We start from the raw sequence: 17,355 nt of genomic DNA, 5'->3' as shown, positions 1-17,355 counted from the left end.
ATGTTAATCCAATTGGTAAATTATTTTCAAGAAAAATTAGTAGTTTTGAAGAAGATTTACCTATTTCAAAGTAAATAATATGTAATTAATTTGTTTTACCATTAAATACATGTATACATGTATATATATATGACTGAAAATTCAAAAAGGCTTTATTGACTGCCATGAATGAGATGGACTCAATGGAAATAGTTTTGGATGAAAGGAGACCGTCAAGAAATGATTAAATTAAGTCACGCTCATAGAGGAGTGAGTTTAAGTAAACTAAGGCCAAGTACATGAGAAATGAAAGAAGAAGACAGATTTGAGAAATGCACAAAATTGTCAGGGGCTGGTAATGCATCAGTGACCAAAGCAACAGTGACTCTATGTACTGATTTTCCTAATGAGAATTTAAGGAATTCAAAGAAAAATGATACTTGTGGTCATTCACAACATAATTCAGTCCTTGAGTTAAAAGGGGACATTGGAGTTTCCCTTTGTTGAATTCCATGTCCTTTAAGAGAGAAACTCAGAGAGATAAAAATGGCATATAATCTGTATCCCCATGACTTTGATTACCAAATAAATGACAACAATTTTAAAAAGCTGTCATCTTAGTGGAGGTCTTTTTCTAGGTTACAGAAATTCTATTCCAATCCTTAGTGAATATCTCCTTTAGGATGTACCCGAGGCACTTTCTAGTCAAATCTAAAGCTGAAATTTATGTCTACTCCCATTTTCAAAATTTTCTATCTCTTGTATTTGAGTATAGCAATTGAGATTCCAAAGTATTCACATACTCAGTCAAATAAAAAAAAAAGTTTTGCCTCTGAATCAGTCTTTTCTGTAATATCTGATGCATTACCAGCCCTTGACAATTTTTTGTGCATTTCTCAAATCTGTCTTCTTCTCTCATTCCCCATGTACTTGGCCTTAGTTTACTTCAACTCACTCCTCTATGAGCGTGACTTAATTTAATAATTTCTTAATTGTCTCCTTTCATCCAAAACTATTTCCATTCAGTCCATCCCATGCATGACAGTCAGTAAAACCTTTTTGAATTTTCAGTCCTCAAAAAACAAGGCTATATTGCTTAGCTTGATTTTTCATAATATTGCCCAATTTACCATTTTATCCAGACCTTTTTCTCGTCCCTGGGCCTATTAAGTACATCTTGACCTATTAGCAGTTTTCAAATACACGAGGGGCACCACATAGCCTCACCTTCATGTATGCCCTGTTTACCTTCCTCATAACATTGTCCACCTATTCTGTAGTAAAATTTTTGGTTCTATTACATCATGTTCCCCTGGATTATCCATGCTATTAGACATTGTCATGGTGGACAATATCTTGTGCACTCAGACTTCCCTCTGGATAGCAATGTACCAACTCAATCATGCAAACACTGAGTCAGGGTTGTTAATGGCATCATGGAAGGCTGCTTCTTGTCCTCTTATGGTGTGCACAGATTAAGAAGAATGTTAATGCTGCGAGTAATGCTTACCCAGTGGGTAAACACTCCAGCTAGAGGTTGAACACTCTTGTTTCCTGTGCTTCCCAAGGACAATTCTGATCCAGATGGTTTAGGGAATCCTTATGGAATCAGCCTTCCAGTACCCAGTTCAAAAACCTTGATGTCATACAAGTACATGTGTTTTCTTGGCTCACTCTTTCTCCTTACCATTTTCTGGAATCATCCCATTCATATACTACCTGTATCCTAAGTTCTAATTCCAGTTTCTGCTCTGTGGGAAATAAAGGAAGAAAGGACCATTTTCATAACCTCCATTTTTAAAATATGTTTAATTAATCTGTACTAGGCCCTTGGTATATGTTCATAAGCAAAAGCACATCTAGATCTCGTAATTTTTAATATTGTTTATATTTCTTTTTTCTTGTATTGCTAACTTATTGAAGGTAATTGGGGGTTTTATTCATTGTTCCTTCTATTACAATTCTTTTGTCCTAATACACAGTGCATAATGCCTTCTCAATAAATATTGTGTAATTTAAACTAGATAATGAGTAGGGGAGACATGGCTTGAACTGAGTTTTCTGATGGCAAGGTCATCCCTCTGCCTTTGCATTGTGTTAGCTACCTGGAGGACAGAGACATTACAGTCACTTAGAAAGAACATTCAACTCTCAGTACCCAGATTTATGGCTTTCAATTTTTCAAATATTTTAGATGATTTTGTCCCTATTGCTTCACTTTTCCATGCTTGGCTTTGGATATGTTCTAGCCTATGAGAGAAGGAATGTTATATTATGACGATGTTAACTCATATGGTTATCCAGAAAGAGTAATAGCGCATGTAAAGCTTGTGAAACACCAACTCACATACAAGAATTATTTGCTTTCCTTTTTATTGTTTTGTGGCCACAGTCTGACTTGGACTAAGAAATATTAGAAGCTGTGAACCAAATTTTATTTGAGAAGTTGTTTGAATAGCTGCCAAAAGCAGAATATCAAAATATGTAGCTTTCAATTATTCATTTTCCTTCCTTTCATCCCATACATTGTTTTAAGTATTCAGATACTGTTTGCATTGCCAAACATACATTACGGTGATAAATTGAGAGTGGTGGAAAGTTACCCTACAGCAGCGTGAGCTAGTCAACAATGCTGTTGAATGTGACCTGGGAATGAAATATTTGGTTTCATATACTATACTGGAAAGAACACAGCATGATACTGTGGAAACTGAATGTCTTACTCCAACACGGCCATTACCTGATTTTAGAACAAGTCACTCCTATTTGGAGGAACAGATTCTTCATCTGTACAATAAGAAATCAGAATAAGTAACCACTGAAGGGAGGAGGTCTAACTGAGCTCCAACATTTGAAAGCTCTCTGGTTCTTTAGTGTTTGTCAAATAGACAGCCATATGGACCACAAACAGATGATTGATTTTTAGATGATAAGAACATAATAACATTATTGCATCACTGTAAGGGATGATTTTCTATTTCCTTGTCAATTCAAAGATATTTTAGCTTACAAAAGAACAATTTATTAGTGATATGCTTTTTTTTTCCGTTGTTTATTGGTACTGGGGATTGAACCTGGGGAATGCTGAGCTACATCCCCAGCCTGTCTTATTTTTTAAATTTTGAGTCAAGGTCTCACTAAGCTGCTTAGGTCCTTAATGGGTTGCTGAGGCAGGCCTTGAACTTCCAATCCTCTTGTATTAGCGCCCTGTGTTGGTGGGACTACATGTGTGCATAGAGATATACATATAATCATTAGCCTAATTTTTATTAAATTATTTTGGGAAAAAAAAGGTTTCAAGGGAAGGACAGTAAAGGAATCAGTATTTGTTGTAATTTGAAAGAATTTCTTAACTCTAATTAAGAAAACAATACTTTATGTAGAATATTCTGCCACTGAATTATTTGGTGCCCGTTTTCTAACTTGAAAAAGGAAAACACATTAAAATTGAAAAGAATGGACCATAATATATGCCCTGTGTTAGTAGGAATGATGGATGGACCCCATGAAGAAATAACAAGTGTCCACAATAGGCTTGTAAAAATAGACTGCGTCCTTCCTTGGGTTTTTGTAGCCGATAGATTTGAAAGTGTTTAATGAACCCCTCTCACAAATGAGTAATTTCCACTATCTGTCAGTATTCTTTTGTTTTCTTTTCTTTATACTACTCTATTCAGTGTGGTTTCCTGGTTTTATAATTAGAAGTCCTTGAATATGAGTAGAGGGGAAAGAGAAAAATCCTAGAAGGGAACAATTTTATAAAGAATTTGCCTTCCAGAAACTTTAGGAAATTATTGCTCTTTGCAGTAGCCAAGGAAAGTATTTTGACTGAGTGATGACAGATGTGTCTGAACACATTGAAAGATACTTATTTCTTGTTCAACAACGTAGCTTATCAGAATTTTAAACATAGCTTTTTGTGCCTTTAGGTCAACAAAGTGTTGGGCTATGTGGTATGCAGTAAGCTAATTGCGTTGGAGTTGATGAAGCAAGGGAGCACTGGTCAGGTAGCCTTGGTCTGGGAAGAAGATTTAATTGAAGGGCTTACCCTGAATTGTGTATCACCAGACCAAAAGTGGTACCTAGAGAAACATGGTTGTGTTGGGTTTTAGGAGGTGTATGATGATGAAGCCTGAGAAAAGGAGGACCGAGATATTTTCAGAGAGAATTAGTGCTTATAGTTAGTGGATAATAGTGTCATGCTTCTGCAGTAGATCCTATTCTGTAGGAAAATGAAACAAGAGAACCCATCCCTGATGGAATAGACTGTTTATTATGATATTGTCTCTTATTTACAAACTCAACATTTCTATGGAGTGCTTTGTGATGCAAAGGCTAAGTATTTGCAAACCTCATCTCTTCTTTGGAAGTTGGGTTTATATCACATTTCTTTAATAGGGTTCTAGAGGAAGACTGAAATCTGACCAAATTAAAAGGATACATACAGAGTCACAATATGCAGACTTTAAATGCTTTAGTTTGGTAGCATGGAGATTCCACTTATTTAAAAATGTGGAAGTCCAAACTATGCTCCCTTTGCTCTATGCAAGTGGAAGAAAAGTGAATTGTTCTATAGCTTCACTTCCACTACAATAAACCTTAAGCCTGTTTTTCATTCCTACACCCAAATACCCTCCCATGCAGGGTCCAAAGACTCTAAGTCCTAGATGTCCATGATCTTGACTTCCTCTGTAGCTCCCTCACTCAGCATCCATCTATTGCTTATTCTGTTTCCTGTGGATCTGTGGAAATGCCTCATCTATTGTTGATTCTAATTCTCTTTATCATTATGTACTTATTTCTTTTGAGAACTCTAAATTTTCATTTCACTTGAATCTGGCAATAAAGGGTGAATAGATATGTGTTTTATTCTCCATCTTAAACCTAAAGTTCTAATTTTCCTAAAATAAATCCTCACAAATCATATCTGCCATTGATTTTTGCTTTTATTCATTCAGCAAAAGGAACGTGATGATGTATTCTGTCATTTTACAAAATTGTCACATTGTTTTCAACAAAACTAAATCGTTACTATTTAGTCAGAAATTGCAGGTAGGATTCTACTCTGGGTAAGGAAATATGTGAAGATGATGCATGAAAAAGCTGTAACTTCAGATGTGTTTCCACTTTTGAGATTTACTTCTTGGTTGTTATTTGATGTACACAAGTCACTTATACCCTCTCAGCCTCCAATTTCCTCATATGTAAAATAAGGATAATAATACTTATAAACTCATTGTAAAAATTCAAATAGATTTTACATACACATGGACTAGTGTATGCTGCTTCACATAAATTAAACAAAACTAGGAAAATTTTGAAAGGGGACTATATCAATTTGACTCACATACATTCAGGTGATTTTTATGGTAAAATTCTGGAGATTAAAGCAATAAATGTGGTACTACCTATACATATAATTTTTTTAAGAAAATAAAAGCCTAGAAGATTGAATATAGCCGTTTTCTTACACAACAGGCATTTGTTGAGACTGGAAGAGGAGAAAACAACTTCAGAAGTTTGTAAAGGCTTCACATTTGTTGAGATTATTTTGGAAAATGAGTTCAGTAGTTTAAGAAGGAGAGGAGTCAGTTACTGAGATACAACTGCATGAGTGTTGCTGGCAGAATGTTTGCCCAAATAAGACCTTGTTCTAGTCCTTAGAACATGTGAATATCTTCCATGCATAGCAAGAGCTTTTGTAAATGAAATAAAGATGGGAAGTCTTAGAATAGGGATACTATCCTGGATTATCCTGAATTACCTGGTCACATGAGTCCTTAAAAGCAGATTACTTTCTCCTAACTGAGGTAAGAGAGATGTAGAGGAACAGACAGACAGAGGGATCTGAAGCATAAGAAGGATTCAACATTCCATTGCTAGATTTGAGGTAGAGGAGACCACAGACTTCAGTTTAACAGCCTCAAGGAACTAGGTTCTGCCCACAAGCTGAATAAGCATGGAGTCCTTACACATGGAATTCTGACACAGCCCTGTCAGTACCTTGATTTGGCCCTTGACACCCTAAGCAGCACACTAGACTTAGCCCATCTGCATCTCTGACCCATAGAACTATCAGCCAGCAAATGGATGTTGTTTGAATGTGGTAAATTTCCAGTATTTTGTTATGTAGAAATAGAAAACGAATGTGACAAAAGAGTAGTCGGAATGTGTTTTTCAGGTTGAGGATCTATTGAGATGGAAGAGCGAACAGAAAGATCAATATCAAATGACAAGGCATACAGGTAGGGGAAGCATTTCATTTATTGTTATTTTCTTAAAAATGGGAAGCTGTTGAAAAATTTAAAAGAGAGAAAGAATGAGATCTGAAGTTGATAAAAGAAAACTATGCTAGGAATGAGTCAGATAGCTACACTGTTTTCCCAGGAAATAGTTTTAGGTTATTGCATGGACATAGAGAGGTACTTTTGTTACTAAGAGCATCCTCTGTGGTAAGCCATAGTTAGACATCTACTTATTACCATTTATCTTACCTGAAAATGAGGATCATGATAATACCTATTTCTTAGGGTTGTTGATAAGGATTAAGTCTGATGATATTATTCATTTTTAAGGTTGTTGTATAATTAGATGAGACAACACACATAATCTTATATCAATGCACTGGCATCTAGAGAGTACTATATTAAGACAAGATATGATAATCTTTATTTCAAAAACTTCTACTAATTAGAAGTTTTACTAATTAGAGGTAAAACATGATAGAACTGGCTCTTCTGACATCAGTGATCATGGGCATTTCTCCTGTATACCATTTCCTGCCTCCAGAAGAGGATGGACTAACTGACCTTTTCTTTAATTAAAATAGATAAGTTTTCTTAAAAACAGATTCTCCAGTTATAAGACCCATCTCAGTCTGGAATTGATTTTTTCTACTGAAAATTCAAGGGTACTACCATAAAAAAGTGATGACAAACTATTTTTTCTTTTTTCAGAGAGGAATAACTCAATAATGCTAAGCCATTAACTCACTTTTCCTTTTATCTCATCCATAGGCAAATTTGCATCAAATCTCATAGTATTAATTAAAATACCTTTGCCTAATATCCTTTACTAATGAGCTACTTTCTAAGTTCAAATGGCGGAGCTGTTACCATTAGAGATTCTAGACATAGACCTGCAGCTGGGGTGCATGAGAGGAGGTAGATTCACACAGATGATAGTCTGACCACTGGGAATATTAAATATACTCTTTTCCAACAGAAAAACATCTGCAGTGTGTACCTTGAGGTATATATTCAAATTACATCCAACTCATTGTTGAACAATTTTAGACAAACTATTTCTAAGGTATTAATTGTGGATATTAGTTCTTAAGATATGAATATGAATGTGAAAAGGGGAATAACATTGCTTATTTTAAGATAAACAGATAATTCAGGGATGAGTGACACATTAATCTCTTAGTTATTGGCACTTAAAAAAATGCCAGGAGGGTGCTCAGAGTTTTGTAAATGTAAACCTTCTTAACATGCTTTTTAAAAGTTTCCAGGGATATAAAAATTTTCAACATAATAAATTCAATTTTGCTCCCATTTGCTTGTCTATTTTTATTGTATTTATTTATTCATAACTTGACATTCAAAAAATAATTCAAGATGTTTTATAAAGATGCATATCTCTGAGTAGAATAAAGAAACAGAGAAAAAGTAAAAAAAAAAGTTTTAGGTAAGCAGGGAAAATGTAGAAGACAGAACGAGCAGATAGGTAAGGGGTCACCTTCAAGCTGATACACTTGTGCAAATTGACACACACGTGAACCTAAGCTTGCACAAGGAAAACACAAATATGCCCTTTTGCTGTGATAATAAGGAAATGTTCTATCTGTTACCATGGAAACAACCCTGTGCAAGCATCAGGAACACCCTCCTCAACAAGATCCACATGTTACACATCTGTTGCAAAGCACTTGCTATTTTGATTTTCCTGAATATGGGTAGCTGACATGGTATCAAGACACATTTTGATGAATACAATTTCTATAATGATCTGATATGATATTGTCCATTTTATCTAGGGGCATATTCTTCCATCCATGGAAGAATGAACTGGTATGTTAATTAAAGCCTCATTCTCCATAAAGTTTCTTCTGTTAGATGAAGTTTTTTTTTAAGTCCTGTGTAGTGAGAAGCTCAATATTATTGCTCCTATGGAGGTTCCTGTAATATAACTATTTAGTGCCTGCTTTAAAACACTTAAAGGAAGAGTGGCTTGCTCTTGAAAAATCAGGGAATCTGTTTTAAAATTGTGTTACTAAATTCCCTATTTTCTTTCTATTTAATATAGCACTTCTTTATAAATCAACTTGCTTATTAAAAATATTTATTGAGGTTCTTTTTAACTCCAGGAACATTTTTGAGAAGTCACATTGATTATAAAATAAATCTAGTTTAATATCTTAAAAGTCTTAAAGATTTGGGAGAGACTTTACCCAGATGATGCATATCCAAGGAGACATTGACACGAATTAGGAGGGATGGGTAAGTTGCTCTGTAAGTTCAAAGGAGAGTTTAGAAAGACCATGGCATATGTAAAATAAGGGTCCAGAAGGAAGATAAGCTATAGAACATTCAAAAATGGAGTAAAAATAGAAAAGAAGGTATTGTAATGCTTTGCATGATAGGAGGATAGGAATCTTTGAGAAGTAGGCAAATTCATCAAGAAACCGCAAAGAGGCAAAGGAGAATAAAATATGAAAAATGAGAAATATGAGAAACCAACATTGACTATGATAATAAGGGACTCAGTGGATGTCAACATTTTGTAATGTAATAGCTAACAAGAGAGGAATATTTGACACTTAAAAAATATTATCCTATTACTTTTTTAAAATATTTGTTTTAATAAAAAACAATTATTTTTTCAAATGCATTTCATAGAAACCAGTCTTTTGAAGTATATCTGAAGCTCCTACAGAGTATATTCTCCTTTTCCACTGAAATAAGGCCAAAAAAAATCATTGAAGATCTAATTTAGAATTGTCAGCAATGCTACCAAGTGTCACATGAACATTGTCCTTTCTTGGTGACTTCTTGTGCTCCCTTGTAATTGAGGGCTTCCCGGAAGATGTGCTCAGCACACTGAAATTCTGTAGATGGAATTCAGGCAGGTAAGCCATGAGACAGGAATATTCCACCTTTCCTAGTCTCACTGTAGCCATAGTGAGGTTGATCCCAGGAGAAGAAAACATTATGTACTAAATCCTGTTATTGGTGCACTATTGCAGTATTGGGTTTCTGGCTAAGGAGGGAGCTAGACTACTTGACCTCTATATCGGCAGCCAGCAGCAGCCCTGTGACCTATATGGCTAAAAGTCTCCTGGAACCACTTAGATGAATTTATGGTTCATCAATTCAAGAGGCAGCCAGGAAAGGGTTCAAATGTAGACCTCCCACCTATGAAAATAAGATGATTAAATATCTCCAGAATTCTTAAAAATATTCTTTTTTTTAATTGATTGTTCAAAACATTACAGAGCTCATGATATATCATCTTTCATACATTTGACTCGATTGGGTTTTGAACTCCCATTTCTGCCCCAAATACAGATTGCAGAATCACATCTGTTACATACTCACATTTTTACATAATGGCATATTAGTGACTGTTGTATTCTGCTACCTTTCCTATCCCCTACTATCCCCCCTCCCCTCCCCTCCCCTCCCATCTTCCCTCTCTACCTCCTCTGCTGTTGTTCAATTCTCTCCCTTTTTTCCCCCTCCCCCTTGCCCCTCATAACCTCTTATAATTTTGTGTATCATTTAGAAAGCATGCTCTAATTTCATTTTCATTGCATTGAGTTCTAGGGCAGAGAGGTTTAGTTTAATGTTAAGTATTTTAAGATGTTCTGTTAAAGTGATTCAAGAACTCTTTCCCTCTTTTCTACGTAGCCATGTGTACTATGAATATATTACACATTTATATATATTGAGAGGTTATATTCTGTATTATTCATATAATTGCTCTAAATGCATAATTATTTTACATAGAATATTAGAATGTAAACACATAGATTACTCTAGGAAATATTTAATATAGATTTTTTTAAAGGAAAAGGTATCAAAGAGGCACTTCAGAAAAAAAAACAGTAAGCATTTTTATGCTTTTTGTATTTAAACAACTCAGTTTCAGGTACTTTTCTGACTATCTCACAATCATCTGATACATATAGAGGACATGAGAAGAATTATCGGGTACATATGAAAAACATGAGAAGACGATGCCTGTAAGCACTATTGATGTTCCATAGAACATGCTGACCCCCTAATGAGTTTAAGTCATTCTAATATCAATTGAAAAGATTTTTTTAAAGGAAGAAAAACACTTAAAAATTAATAGACAATATTCAGAGCAGTTTTAAGTGTACAGCAAAATTGAGCAGAAAGAGTACAGAGAGAGGACCAACTTCTCTTTTGCCAAGCCTGCACACAGTTACCCCTATTAATAGCATCTTGAGTTAGCGTGTTAGTCAAAATTAATGAACTAATATTGATATATTATCAATATTGCAAGAATGCTGATCTATTATATCAACTATTGAGTCTATATTTTATATTACATTCACTCGCTGTGTTGTACTGTTTTATAATTTTGTATAGTAATATCATCTATCTACAATTACAGTATCCTATCATATGGTTTCAATGACATAAAGAGCCCTGTGTTGTACCTATTCCAACTTCCTCCCTCAAACCCCTAGCAAGCACTGATCTTTTTACTGTCTCTATAGTTTTGTTTTTTGCAGAACGTCCCATATGGAGACTTTTCATATTGATTTCTTTCACTTAGCAATATGCATTTTAAGTTTCTCCCATGTCCTTCCTATCTTGATAGCTCATTCCTTTGTATTTCTGAATAATATTGTAGTGTATAATTATGCCATAATTCATCCTTGCTAGCATTTTTTGTTATCATTATTTTCAATCTTAGTCATTCTGATAGGGGGGATGATGGCATATGATTATTATTATTGTAATTTGAAACATATTAATGTCATATAATGTTGAACATTATTTCATGTGCTCATTTCCTTTTATCTGTATATTTTCTGTTGAGGTGAACAAACACATTTTTCTCACTTGTTAATTAGAACATTGCTTTCTTTTTTGAGTTTTAATAATTCTTTGGATTTTTGATTGCACAATTTTTTAAAAAACATCAGATATATGAAGTGTTTTGTAAATTTTTTTTACTATTCTTTGGCTTGATATCACCTTCTTTATTCTCTTAATTGTTATCTGCAGAGCAGAAGAAGTATTTATTGTTTATTTAAATGAATGAAGTTCAACATCAAATTTTTCTTTCAGAAGTCATGCTAATGGTGTTGTATCTAAAAAGCTATAATGAGACCTCATATAAAAATATTAACTTTTAAAAATAAAACTATTGCTCTTTTAAATCAATACTAAATTCTAAATGCAAATTTTGTGTGAACAGAAAACCTGTTCAAGAAAATATTTCAGGAAAATTAACTAAATATAATGAAGTTTATGATAGAATTATGGGATTGTCTTAATTTTACCTTTCTATTTGATTCAGTTTGTCTTCATTAGTAAATTTTACTTTAACTTTTAAACAAACTTTTTCATATAACTCTGAAAATATTACACTATATTTTTCTGAAAACTTATTACAGTGTAATTCTTTCTTAAATGTGTCTACATAGTCATTTTTTTTCTGAATTTCTTTCATATTTATTTCCTAGCTAGGATATCATGCTATAATTATTCAAGAGATTACCACTAGAAGAAATTGGGTGAAGTGGTCACAGAGTGTCTCTGCATTAATATTAGTCAACCATTAATTACATTAATAAAAGAATAGATGAATAAATGGTAGTCTATTCACAAAATGAAAATGGATAAACTAGATCTACAGAACATGACTAAATGTCACAAACATAATATTGAGCCTCAAAGCTAAATTGCATAAAACTGTTATATATATTTTAATATGTAAAGTAATGATCTACACAAGTTAGCAGTAGATGTATATATGGTAAGAATATGAAGCAATGTGGTGTCATGGTGATGACCTAGAGTAAAGAAGACATGGCATGATAAGGACACACAGGGAATTTCCTAGTATATATGAAGTTTTCTTTCCTTTTTTTCTTGGGACATACTAATTGAACTTCACAGTGTGTTTCATTGTGGTATATCTGTACACACACGTAATTTGATCCATATCACTTTCCATTATATCTCTTACCCTTTCCCTCATCTTCTCTATCCCTTGATTCCCTTTCTCTACATAGTCTGTCTTCTAAATTCATGACATCCTCTTACTAGCTTCAACATATGAAAGAAAATGTGATGCTTTTCCAAGTCTGACTTATTTTAATTAACATGATGATCTTCAGTTCCATCAATTTTTACGCAATTTCATTTTTTGTGACTGAGTAATACTCCATTGTGTACCTATACCAAATTTTCCTTATCCATTCATCTGTTGATGGGCAGCATGGCTAGTTCCATAATAACTATTATGAATTGTTTTCTTGATAAACATGGGTATGCAGGTATGTGTGAAGTAGGCTGACTTTAATTCTCTTGGATAAATGCCAAGGATTGTTATAACTGGTGATTCAGTAGTTCTATTTTTAGTCTTTTGAGGAACCTCCATACTGATTTCCACAGTGGCTGTACTAATTTACATTCCCACCAACAGTGTAGAAGGATTTCTTTTTCCCTGCATCCTTACCAACATTTATTGTAATTTGTATTCATGATGATTGCCATTCTGACTGTAGTGAGATGGAATTTCAATGTAGATTTAATTTGCATTATCCCTGATGGCTAAAAGCTGTTGAATAAATTTTTCCAATACTTTTTGGCCTTTTGTACTTCTTTTCTTTTAAGAAGTGTCTGTTCAGCTCACTTGCCCATTTATTGAATGTTGTGTGTGTGTGTGTGTGTGTGTGTGTGTGTGTGTGTGTGCAAGTTTGAGTTCTAAGAATGAAATTTGATCTGTCTCTTTCACCCTGTACAAAAGTCAACTCAAAATGGATCAAAGACCTAGATATAAGACCTGAAACTTTGAAACTGCTAAAAGAAAACCTTGGAGAAGTACCGCAATATGTAGGCACAGGCAACCACTTACTGAATAGGAATCAAATAGCTCAGGAAATTCTATCAAGATCTGATATATAGAATGACATCAAATTAAAAAGCTTCTACACAGCAAAAGAAACAATTAACAGAGTGAGAAAAAAATAGCTTACACCATTACTCCTCTGACAGAGGATTAATATACACAACTTATAAAGAAATTATTTGTTTTTCCCTTGCTTCAAGTATACTTTTAAGATTTTCTTGTGATATTTTAGGCTCTGAGAAAATTGTACTGCATTACATTTCTATCTGTTCTTTCTGAAGTATCTTTCAGAAATTCATAGAGCACAAATGTTGGATGTTATGTATATAACTTCTTAAATGTTTACATTTTTGATATATTTTTCACTTATTTGCTTCTTTCATACTTTGTTCAGGGAAGTTCACTCGGCTCATTAATTCATCGGGCTTAGTAATTCACCCTCTGGCTATATAGTTGCCATTAAATCCATCTGTTTATTTTTTATTATAAGATAATCAATGCTTTCTTTTTCAGTGATGTAGTATTCCCTCCACTATGGTATTGCACCATGAGTGTGTTGTGAACTCACATTCAATTGTTTTGTTGACCCCATCAACTCTTGCTCTTGGTATTAGTTCCTCTAGTGCTTAGATGCCCCCTCTTCATAGTATTGGTGTTATGAGTTTTAATTATTACCAGTTGTTCATTTTTTGCATTTTGGAATTCCCGATCTATTCTTTCGATGCTAGTTATGATTACTGTGATGTGTTCTTGGAGATTTTAGGTAAATTGTGGAAGTTAGAGTGTTGGGAGACACCATGGGACTCTATTCTGCTTCCCTAATTATACGACAAACCTTCTGCTTTGGTCAAAGCACATAGAACTCTGTAAACTCTGGGGAAACTACAGTTGCAAGGTGGAAGTATCCAGGAAGCCTAACTTTTGTGAAATACTGACCCCAGGACACCATTCGGAAAGCCCTGGAACTCCCCACTTTGCCTTGGAATTGATCCATTCTGAACTGGGAGATGCCCTGGAACTAATCATGCTTCTCTGTCCAGGAATTGTCCTAAAAATGGTTTCATTTCAGATCTTTTTCAGTTTTGTTTCTCCAAAGGCATAACCCAGTATCCTTCCAATCTCGTTTTATGAATCAAATTCCATTGTGTACACATGAAGTTCACAGCACACTGTTATAGAATGCATATTGATATGAAATGGTGACTACAGTAAAGTAGATCAACATGTTTATTACTTTTATTGAGTAATAGGAACAGCTAAAATCAACTTATTGAACAAAAATCACCCAGTGCAGTACAATTTTATCAACTTTTGTCTTCATGTTGTATGTTACATCTCTATGTTTCTACCTCCACATATACTGTTTCATCTTACATATCTGTTATTCACATCCTTTGACTTATGTCTCCTCATATCTTCTTCCTCTTTCTTTTAGAGACTCCTCAGAGTAAAGACCTACCATTGCCCTTTCTTTCCCTTGGCTAGTTTAACTGTGGACCTTAAACTTTTCCAAAATATCTTTTCCGTCATTTCTTATGATTTTATGTGGGAGGTAGGTAGATGTGTTCTCAGCCTGCTCTCTTGATCCAATTTCCCACTTTATTCTCTAAAGAAACTCTCATGTCAAATTAAAATGCAATTATTTTCTTATCTTGATAATACCCTGTAATTTCTCTAATGCAGTTTCAGAGGAATGATAAAAGAAAATGGGGTATTGCATCTCCTAAAACAGCTGTAAACCAAAGGGAACAGAGCTGCATATGTCAAGGATTTAACACTGATACATTTTATGCCATCTTGACTCCACCAGGAAGCATCATCCTCTCTGGATGAGTTTCCTGGGACCAGCCATTTCAATTAAGTTGTTTATATTACCAAGCCCATTTGTACAAGCACAGGCTTAGCTGCCCTGCATGATGGCATAATGGACAGGTTAAATGACACAGATAAATCATCCTGTCTAGCTGGCTGCAGTCCTGATATGTGTGCATTCACACATAGGCCTGGATGCATAGACATATCCTTCCAAGACTAGACCCCTACACCTATATTCCTTCAAGATCAGCTCCTGAATCCCCAACTAGGGGAGGATATTTATGCTTCTTCCAGGTCTGGGTATGTGCCTTGCCATTGTGCTTTGAAGCATGCTATTCTTCTAGTTTTGTTCACATTTATCCAAACTGTGATTTTTTTCTCTGTTTGACCTTCCCCATTCCTTTGCCTTGCACTGAATCTGAATTCTTTGAGGACAAGAATGGTGGAAATTCTATTTATCTTGATCTTTCAGAGATGGCTTGCAATAGTCTGTCACAAAGTGAGTATTATGGACTCGATCAATATATTTTTAAGATTGATACACACACATTCACAGTCTGCACACAGATATGCACTTACATATAAGGAAAATAAATGCAATTGTTAAACGAACCTACCTTGCTTTAGTGGTTTGACCATATGTATACACAAAAGCTATTTGTTTCTAGGTATGAACAGGGCATATTTATAAAAAAAACATATCTCCTGGATAATCATAATGACCTATACTCAATATATCATTTATCCTAATGCCTTCATTAATTTGTGATACAAAATGTATAGTTTATCTATATAACACAAACCTATCTCTCAGTTTTACAGGTATTTGTACAGAGAGTATTTTCCAATATATAGGGTGACTTAGCAGTGTGGGGGAAAGGAAAAAGGACGGTTTCTTTCCACTTTATTCCTTTGAGAAATTGGGAGTTGATTATTTGGAAAGTTTATTTACTTGTTTATTTTTTAAACATTTTAGTTGTTGACATAGCTTTATTTTATTTATTTGGTGTGGTGTTGAGAATTGAACCCAGTGTCTCACCCATGCTAGGCAAGCGCTCTTCTACTGAGCTACAACCCCAGCCCTGATTTATTATTTCTTTTGTTTTTGTTTCTTTCTTCTCAGGGGCCAGGGATTGACACAGTGGAACAGAAACATGGTGGACTCAAAGGACATGGGAATTTCACCCGTGTTGTAAAGCATGCACTACCTGCATTGGATTTGATTTGTCCTGCATTTTAGGCAGCTTTGGCTTCATTTTAGGTGGAGAAAGGGGAATGCTAAGAGCTTTATTATAATGAACCACATTTGGGATCCTCAAGGTATTTGCTAGATGCTCTCAAAAAATTCAAACATTCTTACATCAACTTAATTGTTGGGAAGAAAATGAGAAGAACAACAACAACCCCCCCAAAAAAATAGGTTATGAGTATAACTCCTATCTTAAGGACAGAACAAAAGAATTGAAGCCTGTGTGCACTTAGCATTTGAAAATTCACATTATACATGAGCTAGCTATTTGTGTTGAGTGTGACTAACTATACCTAATATAATCTCTGGATTCGTCTCAGATTATGCCTGAGAAAGCCCCGGTGATCCTGAAAACAGGTGACTGATTGAAGCACTGCTTATATCTGCATGCCTGTAAAAGATGGATGGCTAGTGTTAGATTCAGATGTTTTATAGAAAATACAAATGGGTCTTTTATTTGTTGGTAAATCATCCAGTCATTTTCCCAAAGCCTTCTAAAGATTTGAGCATGTATTATGATTGTCTAGTCCCATAGAAAATGGACTTGATAGAAGAATGAAATAAACATTATTATTACTGTGTGTATATACGTGAATGCATGACCAACGTGATTCTGCAACCTGTATAATCAGAAAAAATTAGGTATTATATCCCATCTGTTTCAAATGTCTGATATGTCAAGGTCATTGTACTGTCACGTGTAACTAATTAAAACAAATTAAAAACAAAAGAAAATGGACTTGAAAGTTGTTACATTTGTCATTCAATGACAAGATGCTGAAGAGTTGAAGGGTGATGTGTATCACAACTATATCCTTATGTGACAAGAACTATAGCAATCACAACAGCTCATAATACAAAACAAGTAGAACCCTGAAAGCATAGCAATCCCCTTAACAATGCCTCCATTTCGTTCTTACAAATTTTAGAGTAAAAAGTACGTATGAGGATTTTGAAAGCAAGCACTTACTAGACATTTGGTTCTGTGTGTTCCTTTGTTCTTAGTTGTTACGATACTTGACTCAATTAGCCAATGCCAATTATCCCTTCAGGTCAAAACAGTCTCACTGTACCAGTTCTTGTTGTTCATTCTATTATATTTGGTAGTTAAAAGCTACCTCTGCTATGCTTGAATTCCATCTCACCTCACTGAAATGGCAAGACTGACTTCAAAGACAGAATATTCTGACATCATC

The 17,355-nt window shown here is 34.5% G+C and overlaps 1 long non-coding RNA gene across 1 annotated transcript in view; it reads left to right on the top strand.

The window, feature by feature from the left end:
* The window catches only part of LOC120891448 (uncharacterized), a 107,972-nt gene extending 91,121 nt beyond the window's left edge, over positions 1-16,851 (top strand). Inside the window, exon 4 of the long non-coding RNA XR_005735835.2 lies at positions 16,034-16,851. This is a non-coding gene — a long non-coding RNA (uncharacterized LOC120891448). The remainder of the gene's footprint in view (positions 1-16,033) is intronic.
* Positions 16,852-17,355: the final 504 nt, after the last annotated feature.

This window comes from Ictidomys tridecemlineatus, chromosome 2 (assembly GCF_052094955.1).
Source record: "Ictidomys tridecemlineatus isolate mIctTri1 chromosome 2, mIctTri1.hap1, whole genome shotgun sequence".
In the NCBI taxonomy this organism is placed as follows: domain Eukaryota; kingdom Metazoa; phylum Chordata; class Mammalia; order Rodentia; family Sciuridae; genus Ictidomys; species Ictidomys tridecemlineatus.
The sequence above is the reverse complement of the archived record's forward strand: the minus strand, read 5'-3'. Positions and strand labels throughout refer to the sequence as shown.